General features: G+C 43.1%; 1 protein-coding gene across 1 annotated transcript in view; it reads right to left on the reverse strand.

Annotated features, from left to right (window-relative positions):
* The window catches only part of PHF12 (PHD finger protein 12), a 59,407-nt gene that overhangs the window by 29,246 nt on the left and 18,775 nt on the right, over positions 1–11,386 (reverse strand). The window lies entirely within an intron of this gene.

The raw sequence follows: 11,386 nt of genomic DNA on the forward strand, positions 1-11,386 counted from the left end.
CCCCTAAAGAAAAACACGAAAAAAAAAAAAAAAAAAAAAAAAAAAGCTTACTTAGCATCATTTATAATAACCCAAGGAAGGAACATCCCTTCCTATACTTCAAAAAGAACAGCCAAACCCAGAGCTACTAACAATGGCCTTACAGGGAAAGATAAAAAATGAGGTTGTAGAGGGCAGCCGGTGGCGTGGTAGTTAAGGTGCTGGACTCCACAAGGCTGACCGCAGTTCGAGACCTGGACCTGGCGGCTTGCTTTCTCATCTTCCTTCTCTCTCTGGTCAAATTAAAACAAAACAGAACAAGTTCACGGCAAGCATGTGTGCATGTGTGCCCAAGATCCCAAGGGGAGAATGGAGGAGAAGGGATTATGGAGTGGCCATCTCCCTTGGAGGGTGATTTCTCACTTTCCCTTTAACTGTCTCCTTCTCTTTCCGGACAGTGCACATGCCCTAAGGCAAAAACCTCTTTAAAAAAATAAAAATTCTGCACTATGCTAATAAAATCACTAAGAGGTCCTCCACACTTGTTCCCCATCCCCCAAAGCTGATTTATTCCACAAGTAAGAGTCAGAAAGTGACAAAGACATAGCATCTCAACAGGGTTTCAAGGCCATCATGATCCACGTCCGGCTTCGGCCAGCTTGGATTATGGGTGCACAACATGCTCAGCACGCTCAGGGAGGCCCATGGATGTGAATGGGCAACCTTCCCATGTGGAGCGGCCTCACAGAACTTCCCGTTTTACTGCTGAGCCACCATTTGGCTCCCATCCACATTGTTTCAAAGTCTGTTGATGTAAGCCCAAGTTTTCCCAAAGCCCTTTGTCACACAGTCCCATTCATCAGGCCCCTTTCAGGTACCCTTGCCCCTAGTCAGACTGACAACTTGCTATTTCGTCCTCTAGACTAGCCTTCTTTTATAGAGATATGCTTGTCAAAACATGATTTATCTTTTAATTCCTGCCTGCTCAAGCTGCAGAGGATTTAAGGTGGCTACAAATTCTTTGTTCTGTCTCTCGTCCACAGGTCGTCCATACCCCTCCTTTTGAATTGAGCTTGTCTTGTGACTTTTTTTTGACCAACAGAATGCAGTGGAAGTGGGAACCAGCAGTTAGCGCAATGGCTATGTTGCTGGACTCCCACGTAGTGGACAGCGGTTTGCGTCGCGGACCCGGTGGCTTAAAACTCACAGTGGGCACGTGTGCGTGCGTGCCCAAGATCCCGAGAGGAGAATGGAGGAGAAGGGATTGCAGCGTGGCCATCCCCCCTGGGGGGTGATTTCTCACTTTCTGTCTCTATGTCTCTCTCTGTCTGTCTGGCGAGCGCATGCGCCCTATAGCGGGAAAAACAAAAACAAAAACAAAAAAACCAAAACCTCTCCAAAAAAAAAAAAAAAAGAATGCAGTGGACGTAACAACGGAGGCCTTAAAGTGTAAATGTGGATCAGCAAATTCCTCATTTACATGCTTGGGAATGTTTCATCTCAGAGTTCTGCTTGTCATGCTGTAAGAGGCCAAAAGACCACTAAAAACGCTCCAGTCAACAGCATCCACTGAGCGCCAAGCCAACAGGCAGCATCAAATCATCTTGGAGAAACCGGCTTGACTGAGTCTCCAAATAACTGTAGTCCTAGCCAACATGGAGCAGGAAAAAAACCACCCCGCCGAACCCATTCAACCCTCAGAGCTGTGAGAGGTAGTAACTAGTTTCTGTTTCAAGTCACTGAGTTTTAGGGCAGTTTGTTATACAGCAAAAGATAACCAAACACAGCTCCTCTGTGAGATCTTTCCACATTACTCATAACTTGGACCTCTTGGTACATGGTTGAGCTCTCTGTTGGCACTTTTCATGTTTTGCCTTGTGTGACAGCCCTCATTTCTCATTTCTTTTATTAAAAGGATAGTCCTCACTGCTTTTATTAGAAGGCCAAAAACAATGATTAGATCTCTTCCCTCTCTGAATTTTTATAATAGAGGTTGTGCACATAGCAGTCGCTCAGAAATAAATACAGACTGCCCCTGACTTAACGATAGTTCCATTCACAACGTTTTGACTTTACAATGTTTTGTATTATTAGGACTTATTGGATATAACTTCATCATATGTCAAGAAGCATCTGTTTTGAATCACAACTATAGCTATGAGAGCCGGCCCTGCCAGGTCATTGATTACAGTCAAGGTTTTACCCAGAGCCACAAGACTTCAATAAATCCTCAGGAGGGACACATTTATAATGCCTACACAGCAGTGGTTCTACATCAGCCGTATCATCTGGGAATTTATTAGAAATGCAAATTCTGACACCTAACTCCAGTTTTATAGAGTCAGAAGCTCTAGGAGTGGGGCTCAGCAATCTGTGTTTAACAAGTCCTCAGGGGGACCAGCAGGTGGCAGATGGTTAATGTGCTGGACTCCCATGGCCAACCACGGTTTGAGTTCTGGACCTGGTGGCTTGCTTTCTTGCTTTCCTTTTCTGTCTCTCCCTGGTCAAAGTGAAAAAAAACAAAAACAAAAAAAACAAAAAAAACAACAACAAACAAAACACAAACACACAAACCAAGCGGAATTAAATAAATGGATAATTATAAAGAAAAGAAAAAAAAAAAAGCCCTCAAAGTGATTTTGTTGAACAGTTTGAAAACCATTGCTATACAGTGTAAGCCTACATTTAATGCTTTTTTTTTAAAAAAAAAATTTAATTTCATTCATTATTATTATTATTTAATTTGACGAGAGAGAGAGAGAGAGAGAGAAAGTGAGAAAGCAAGCCATCAGGTCCAGGACTCAAACTATGGTTAGCCGTGTTGGGGTCCAATGCCTTAACTACCACACTCCCTGCTGGCCCCAGCTACATTTAAATTTAAGAAATTCCTACCTATGGTTGTTGAGAGTCCCTATTTGGACTGGCAAAAAAATTTTTTTCTCCAAAGAATATGAGAAATAGTAAAATTCAACCAAACAAAAAATTCTTTAATATTTTTTAAATATACAAGGATTCCCCTTTAAGTCCCAGGGCTTATTTCTACCTAAAATGGAATGTAGCTGGGAAAATTTTTCTAACTTCTACTTTGCCATGTTTCCCTGCACCCTTGGGCAAACATGTCAGATGCCCACTAAGCCTTCATACCTCATGTTTCACTTTCTCCTTTTTTGTAGTGGAATTTCCGAAGATGCTTATTAGGAAGCAGAAAACTGGAGCCATAATAATTGCCTACACTAGGACAGGTCTGCCAGTCCTAGAGGACCATAGGTGGATGTAATCTCTAAAGTCTTCCCTAGTTCTCTCCCATTTATTTCTGTAACAGGTCACATCCAAACTAATGAAAAGCATGCATGTCATTTGCAAAGGCCTACAGACTCTGCTATGCTTCAGCAGCAGTCATATTAAAATTAACCCTGAAGGCTGTCACTTCTGATTCTGTTTTTCATCATTTCTATTCATTTGCACACTGGCTTTGTACCAAGATATCCTACATCAAACATAAAGCAGAGAAGGGTGAGGCAAGGTGGAATAGGCTTAGATCTTTCATCAAGATACAAATGGTCTCTTGGTCACTCTTCATGCTTCCTTCAATCTATTCCTAATGTTACTGGCAGAATTATTTATCTAAGACACAATTCTTTTTTTTTTTTCTCTTAAGTTTTTAAAATTCATTCTGTAAGAGAGAGTGGCAGAGAGACAGGCACCCCCAACAGGGTCTTCATACTATGATCTGCTGCTGTTTCTAGTAGCCTGTACTGTGGGCACCCACGCACACCTGGCATAAAGCACAATTCTAGTCACACCATTCGCCAGAAAAAAAAAGTCCTGCGGGGGACCAGCAGTTAGTGTAATGGCTATGTTGCTGGACTCTCATGTAGTTGACCGCAGTTCAAGTCCCAGACCCGGTAGCTTAAACTCACGCTGGGCGTGTATACGTGTGCACCCAAGATCCGGAGAGGAGAATGGAGGAGAAGGGATTGCGGTGTGGTCATTCCCCCTGGGGGGGTGAGTTCTCCCTTTCTGTCTTTCTGGCGAGCGCATGCACCCTTATAGCAAAAACCTCTCTAAAAAAAAAAAAAAGGTCCTTTGGGCCAGCAGGTGGCATGGTGGTTAAGGGTGCTGGACTCCCACATGGTTGACTGTAGTTCGAGTCCCAAACCTGGCAGCTTGCTTTCTCTTTCCTTCTTGTCCTTCTCTGGTCAAATTAAAACAAGTTTATTTAAAGTTGAATAAAAATAATCCCCCCAAAAAAGTCTTTCAAAGGCACCCCACCTCTATCCATTACAAGATAAAGTTCAAGTTCCTCAGTATTGCAGATAAAGCTAGAACCCTATCTCTTTTTCCAAATCCATTGGTCTGCTGGCTCCCTATACAGCCTATACTGTATCTCTGCTCTTCCTAGAGCCCCAACTCACAACCATACAAACCTTCTCTCACTCTTCACGTGATGAACTCTTTTTCCTCCCATTTTTTTCCCCTTTAGTTTCTACTACAGGGTGCATTCACTTGAATGGGGGAAGGAGGAGAGGCGGGAGAGAGAGAGAAGTCACCCACAGGGGGATGACCATTCCATAATCCCTTCTCCTCTTCTCCATTCTCCTCTCACAGTTTTGGGCACATACCCAATGTGATTTTCAAGCCACTAGGTCTGGGACTCAAACTGCACAGTTGGCCACACAGGATCTAGCTGCTTTACCCTTCACACCACCCACTAGCCCAACCTGATAAATTTTATCTTTAATTTACCAGAGGGTGCATGAACTTGCCAGAGAGAGAGAGAGAGAGGGGAACTGGGAGAGAAAGCAATGCCCAATGGGACGCGGTCATGCTGTAATCTCAATTCCATTTCTCCATCCTTTCAGGATTTTGGGCACACATGTGCATGTACCTGGCATGTTTTTCAAGACACCTGGTCTGGGATTTGAATGGTATGTTTGACCTTGTGGGAACTGGCTCACTTAACCACTAGGCCACAGAACTCCTTATCTTTTTTTTAAAGGATTATTTATTTTATATTATTATTTTAATTCACCAGAGAGAGAGAGAGATAAAATGAGAGAGAGAGAAAGCAAGTCCCCAAGTCCTGGACTTGAACTATGGTTGGCCAGGTGGGAGTCTAGCACCTTAACCAACAAGCCACCAGCCAGCCCCAGAACTCATCTTTTGAGAGTCAAGTATTCTCTCTGACAGCCCCTGGCTCCCCATAGTACTCTGGGCCGTACTACCCAAACTGTTATGCACTTGGACTCCCTTCTCTATGCCTCATTCAGTTGCGTATCTCCATACACTGCACGATGCCTGTCAGGTCACAGATACTCTAAATGAAGTTCCAAAGAACTGGGGAACAAAACTAAAGGAATGAACTTTAAGATGAGTTTAATGCCTCCCACGTCATGACACAAAGTAATACACTGGGCAGGCACTTGTTTTGGTGCTTAAGTCACACAGGAAATCATGTTTTCTAAGTCGCTAACCAGTGACATGAGAGCTGAAGTCCAAACTTGCAAAACTGAGCTGCGCGGTGAATCAGCCATTCCATCTCTACTCTTTTTTTTTTTTTTTTTTTTGGGGGGGTTTTTGCATTAGGGATTGGCCCTTGCCCGGCACACGGGAACAAAAAGACAGAGAAAGACAAAAAGCAAGAAATCACCCCCTAGAGGGGATGGCTGGGGGGATGGCCAAGCCACAATCCTTTCTTCTCCATTCTCCTCTGGGGTCTTAGGCATGCACGCACACGCCCCAGGCATGAGTTTAAGCCACCGGGTCTGGGACTCAAACCGTGGTCAACTAAATGGGAGTCCAGCGACACAGCCATTATGCCAATTGCTGGTCCCCCACTTCTATTCATTTTAATCTTCTTCAAACAAAGTGATTTTTAATTTGGTACTTTTTAAAAGTTTATTTATTTAATTCATGATTGTGCATGTTCATGCTTGAGAAAGACAAGGATAGAAGCACCTTTGACAGGGTCTTATCATATCATTATCCCCCTTCCACGAACTTCTAGTTTGCCAGGATTCTGGGCATGCACCCAGTGTATTTTCAAGCCCACCAAGGGATTTGAACCTGTGTTTGGCCATGTTGCTTCAGCATTACAGTTCAGTTTGCTACTAACTCTACCACTAGGCTGGGCCTTGTCTCCCCCCCCCCCTTTTTATATAGGGCACATGTGCTCACTGGAGAGACAGAGAGAGACAGTAAGAAGAAAAATGAGACCTCACCTCCGGAGAGGGGATGGCCATGCTGCAATCCCTTCTTTTTGGACATACATGCATATATATTTAGCATGAAATTTAAGCTGCCAGGTCCAGGACTGAACCGCAGTTGCCACGTGGGTCCAGCACCACCATGCGGCCTGCTGGACCCAGGGTCTTGTTTTTCTTAACAGAGGTAAAATGCTTAAAACTTGTATTAGAGGGGTCTCAAAAATAGTTCTCTAATGGTTTCTAAATAATCACTTTGGGGCCAACAGTTGGTATAATGACTATGTCGCTGGACTCCCATGTTGTCGATGGTAATTTGAGTCCCAGATTAGTGGCTTAAACTCACGCTGCATGCGTGTGCGTGCATGCCCATGATCCCGAGAGGAGACTGGAGAAGGGATTGCAGCATGGCTATCCCCTGGTGTGTGTGTGGGATGATTTCTAGCTTTCTATCTCTCTGTCTTTCTGGCAAGCGCATGTGCTCTATAGCAAAAACCTCTCCCAAAGAAAAAGAATCACTTTTAGAGATTTCAAGTTTAAGAGGACATGTTTCTCAGAATTCCAGATTATAGCCATAGGCTTCTTTTGTTAGGCCTGCACTATAGTGTGGGATGGGAGCTATGAGTTTAGGGAACAATCCAAGGAAATCCAAATGTTATTTACAGGTCATCCTCGGAACATTTGAAAGGGTGAAGCTGGGCTAGTGGATAGCATGGTGGTAAGGGAGCTGGCACATGGCCAACTGCACAGTTCGAGTCCTGGACCTTATGCCTTGAGAAACATGTGGAGCATGCATGTGTGCATGCCTCAAATCTTCAGGAAGAGAAGGGGTTGCAGAGTAGCCATCCCCACAGGGGGATGTTTTCTCACTTTCCCTCTCTTTCTCTTTGTAGAGTTTGTAGGCTGTAAGCAAAAACTAAAAAGGGGTGAAGCGATTACTTCATTGTCAGGATTTGCTGATTTTCTTTTTCTCTCTCTTTTTTTTTCAAGAGGGATTTTTGCTATAGGGCGTGTGTGCTCACCAGAGAGACAGAGAGAGACAGAGAAACAGAAAGAGAGAAATCACTCTCCAGAGGGGATGGCCACGCTACAATCCCTTCTCTTCTCAGGATCTTGGGCATGCACGCACATGTGCCCAGCCTGAGTTTTAAGCTGCTGGGTCTTGGACTTGAACTGCAGTCGACTATATGGGAGTCCAGCAACGTAACCATTACACCATCTGCTAGTCCTAGGATTTGCTGCTTGCCTAAGAAACAAAACATGTGGGACCAGCAGTTAGTGTAATGACTATGTCCTGGACTCCCATGTAGTGGACCAAGGTTCACATCCTGGACCCGGTGGCTTATTTTTGGCTTTCTATCTCTTTGTCTCTCTCTGTCTGGTGAGTGCATGCACTCTATAGCAAAAAAAAAAAAAAAAAAAAAAAACCTCTCCCCCAAAAAAGAAACGAAACATGTGAGGCCAGTAGGTGGTATAGTGGTTAGGACATTGGACTCCCACATGGCCAACTGTGATCTGAGTCCTGGACCTGGTGGCTTGCTTTCTCACTTTCCATTTCTTTCTCTCTCTTTTGTCAAATTAAAAATAATAATAAATGAAATGAAACAAGCGATTCTTTAAAAAAAGAGAGAGAGAGAGAGAGAAAGAAAGACAAAACATGTATCTTGGGGCTGGCAGGTGGAGTAGTGGTTAAGGGCCCTGGATTCCCATATGGCTGAATATGGTTCAAGTCCCGGAACTGGCGGCCTGGTTTCTCACTTTCCCTTCCTCCCTCCCCTGCCTTGTCTCTCTCTGGTCGGTTGGTAGGTCTGTCTGTCTGAATGAATGAATGAATAAATAAATAAATCTACATTAAAAACAAAACGTCTCCCTGAATAAATAAAAAACAAAGTTACATTAAAAAAAAAAAACATGGATCTCGAAATAACAAATTTGAAAAGGTGGCATCATGGGAGTAGGTGAGAATATTTAAGATGGATGGACAGGGCAGGAATGTCTAATTTTCTAGAAAATGATCATTATAGGCACAGCTAAAACATAGGCAATGCCAATCATAAAGCTTTCTCATGATCGCGTGTCATGTTTCCTCTGTTATTTTTTTAAAAAGAATTATTTTATTTAACTTTATTTATTTACATTTTTTGAGAGATTTTTGCTATAGGGCACGTGCACTTGCCAGAAAGACAGAGATAGACAGAGAGATAGAAAGCGAGAACTCACACCCTGAGGGAGGATGGCCACGCCGCAATCCCTTCTCCCTCATTCTCCTCTCAGGATCTTGGGCACGCACGCACACGCACCTGGCGTGAGTTGAAGCCACCGGGTCCAGGACTCAAACCGTAGTCGGCTACATGGGAGTTCAGTGACATAGTCATTACGCCAACTGCTGGTCCCCTGACTCTGTTTCTTAGTTGTATGACTTTGGGTAGGCAAGTTACATGACCACACTGAATCTGTTTCCTCATCTGGACTCAAATCATGGTTGGCCATGTGGGAGTCCAGTACTCTCAACCACCACACCACCTGCTGGCCCCCATGTTTCCTATGTTCTAAGCAATTGTTTTAAAGCTATTTAGAAGGCAGAATTCAACTTAAATTACTAGAGAAAAAGAATTTATAAAATGGCTCAAGAAAACAGTCATTGGGGGAAAGCTCAGGAATGCAATGCCTTTTCCTCCATTCTCGTCTTGGGATTTTGGTTGTGTATGCACATGCGCCTGACATGAGTTTGAAGCGGCTGGGTCTGGGAAACGAACTGTAGTCGACTACCTGGGAGTCCATAACCATTACATCATCTGCTGGTTCTAAGAGCCAATTACGAGACTGTTTTGCTCCACATCAGAAACACTGCTGAGAGAGGGTAGCAGGTGGCGTGGTGGTTAAGGCACTGGATTCCCACATGCCTGACTGAGGTTCACATCTTGGACCTGGCAGCTTGCTTTCTCGCTTTCCCTCTCTGGTCGAAAACAAAAAATGTAAATAAAATTAAATAAATATTTTTTTAAAAAAAAGGATAATTAAAGAAATACTGCTGAGAGGAAAAGAATCCCAGGGAAAAGGAAATGCTAGAGCCTCAGAGTACTCAGTATCCATTCTAATGACTTCCCCACCTCAACTATCCATCTCAAAGCTCCCCATGGTTAGCCTGCAGGTGGCGTGGTGGTTACGGGTGCTGGGCTCCCACATGGCCAACTGTGATTCAAGTCCTGGACCTGACGATTTGCTCTCTCACTCTTTCTCTCTCTCTCATTCTGTCCCTCTCTGGTCAAATTAAAATTCATACATACATAAATAAAGTTAAATAATTCTCTTAAAAAAAAAAAGCTTCCCATAAGAATGGTATTCCTGTAAACTTAGCATGCAACTCTGAAAGAATTATATGTCAGAGTCTTTAAATCATGATATTCCTGTCAAGAAAAATAAGGTTTTGCCCCCAGCTCCCTCTCATTGCCATGTATCAATTGCTGGAAGCCATCCTTTATAAAAGGAAATCATTAGAAGTTAAAAGTCAGGTAATGCTTAGATTATCAAGAGTTTTAGCTGCTCAGCAATGAAAACACTATGAGCCAGTTTTGCTTACAAAGACATCAGTTTGCTTCCTAATCACTAAAGCCTAGAAACAGCTGAGTGACAGCTTCATCTTACATCTAGTGTATTACAGTTCACAAGGTATTTTAACAGATTGTCTTATTTTATCTTCATTTATCACACTGAGATAATTAATTTATTCCTTTCTACAGGTAAGGAAATGGACTTGTCTAAAGCCATAGAGCCAGCAAGAAGCAGAACTGTAACCTCAATCAAAAAGATTCCTGGCTCTTTCAACTATCCAGCTCAAGCTGTGGTTTTAAGAACCTTTAGTAATTCTTTATTTTGGGGGGACATCCATTGGGGTACCTTAAATTCAAAGCTGGGCATTTCCTTCTACATCAGTCAGTATATACTGAGCTTCCATTGCATATCAATTAACGTACAAGGTACCACACTGAAGGATAAAAACAAAGTAAACGAGTTATATACTCCATCAAAAATGCAGTCTTAGAGAGAAGACAAGTCATTCAACCACTCAAACATTTATTTGGGCACTTATTTTATGTTGAGCAAAGTGCTAAAATACTGTGATTTCAGATGTGGTCCTTGTTTTCAAGGATCACAGGCTAGGGACAAGGTGTAAAGGGCAATTGATAATAAGACAACTATAAATAGATTCTTGCCATCCAGACCCCCTTAGGACTTAATTATTCATAGATGCTAGAATCTACGAAAAGCCTCACTAATTTAGTTACTTGGTACCTGCTCTTCCTTTCTTCTGGGATTTTAGGCATGCATGCACATGGACACACAGTGTTTTTCAAGTTGACAGGTCCAGGACTTGAACCACAGTTGGCTGTGTGGGAGTCCAGCACTGTAACCATTATGCCATCTGCTGGCCCCCAGTCAGTGATCTCTTAAAGACAGTTAAGGATCTTGAGGGTTTCAGGAGGAAGCCACAGTTTCAGAAAAAGGTATATTTCTGCATTTTGATAAACTATTTACTAAAAGGAAAGTTCTGAGAGTGGGGACATTATTTTCCTGGGAAGGTAATGTTTAAGTTCATCTAGACTATGATAGTGTTTGAACCTCTGACTCCTTCTGAGGACTGTCCAGGACTGTCCAAGTACTAGGAAGAAAAGATGAGTCTTTTTTTAAAAATTATTTTATTTACCTTTATTTATTATTATTGTCATTATTATTTTCCAGCTTGATCAGAGAGAGAAAGAGAGAGAGGAAGTGAGAAAGCAAGCCGCCAGGTCTGAGACTTGAACCGTGGTTGGCCATGTGGGAGTCCAGCACCTCTAACCACCATGCCACTTGCCAGCCCCAGAAAAGGTGAGTCTTGAAACAATTGTCTTCTATACCTATGCTGGTTTGTCTCAGAAAATTGGTAGCTTTTTAGTCTTAGACAACAAAGAGAATCATGTGAGGATAGACCTCTAGGAGAAAATCTTGCCATCTTCACTGCTATGGCTAAGTGTTCTTCCAGATCATTTGTTAAAAAGCGCTGGCTGAGGGAACCAGCAGTTAGCATAATGGCTATGTCGCTGGACTCCCACGTAGTCGACCACAGTTCGTGTCCCGGACCCGGTGGCTTAAAACTCACGCCGGGCGCGTGTGCGGGCGTGCCCAAGATCCCGAGAGGAGAATGGAGAAGGGATTGCGGCGTG

This window comes from Tupaia chinensis, unplaced genomic scaffold, assembly GCF_000334495.1.
Source record: "Tupaia chinensis unplaced genomic scaffold, TupChi_1.0 Scaffold143921_1, whole genome shotgun sequence".
Taxonomy (NCBI): Eukaryota; Metazoa; Chordata; class Mammalia; order Scandentia; family Tupaiidae; genus Tupaia; species Tupaia belangeri.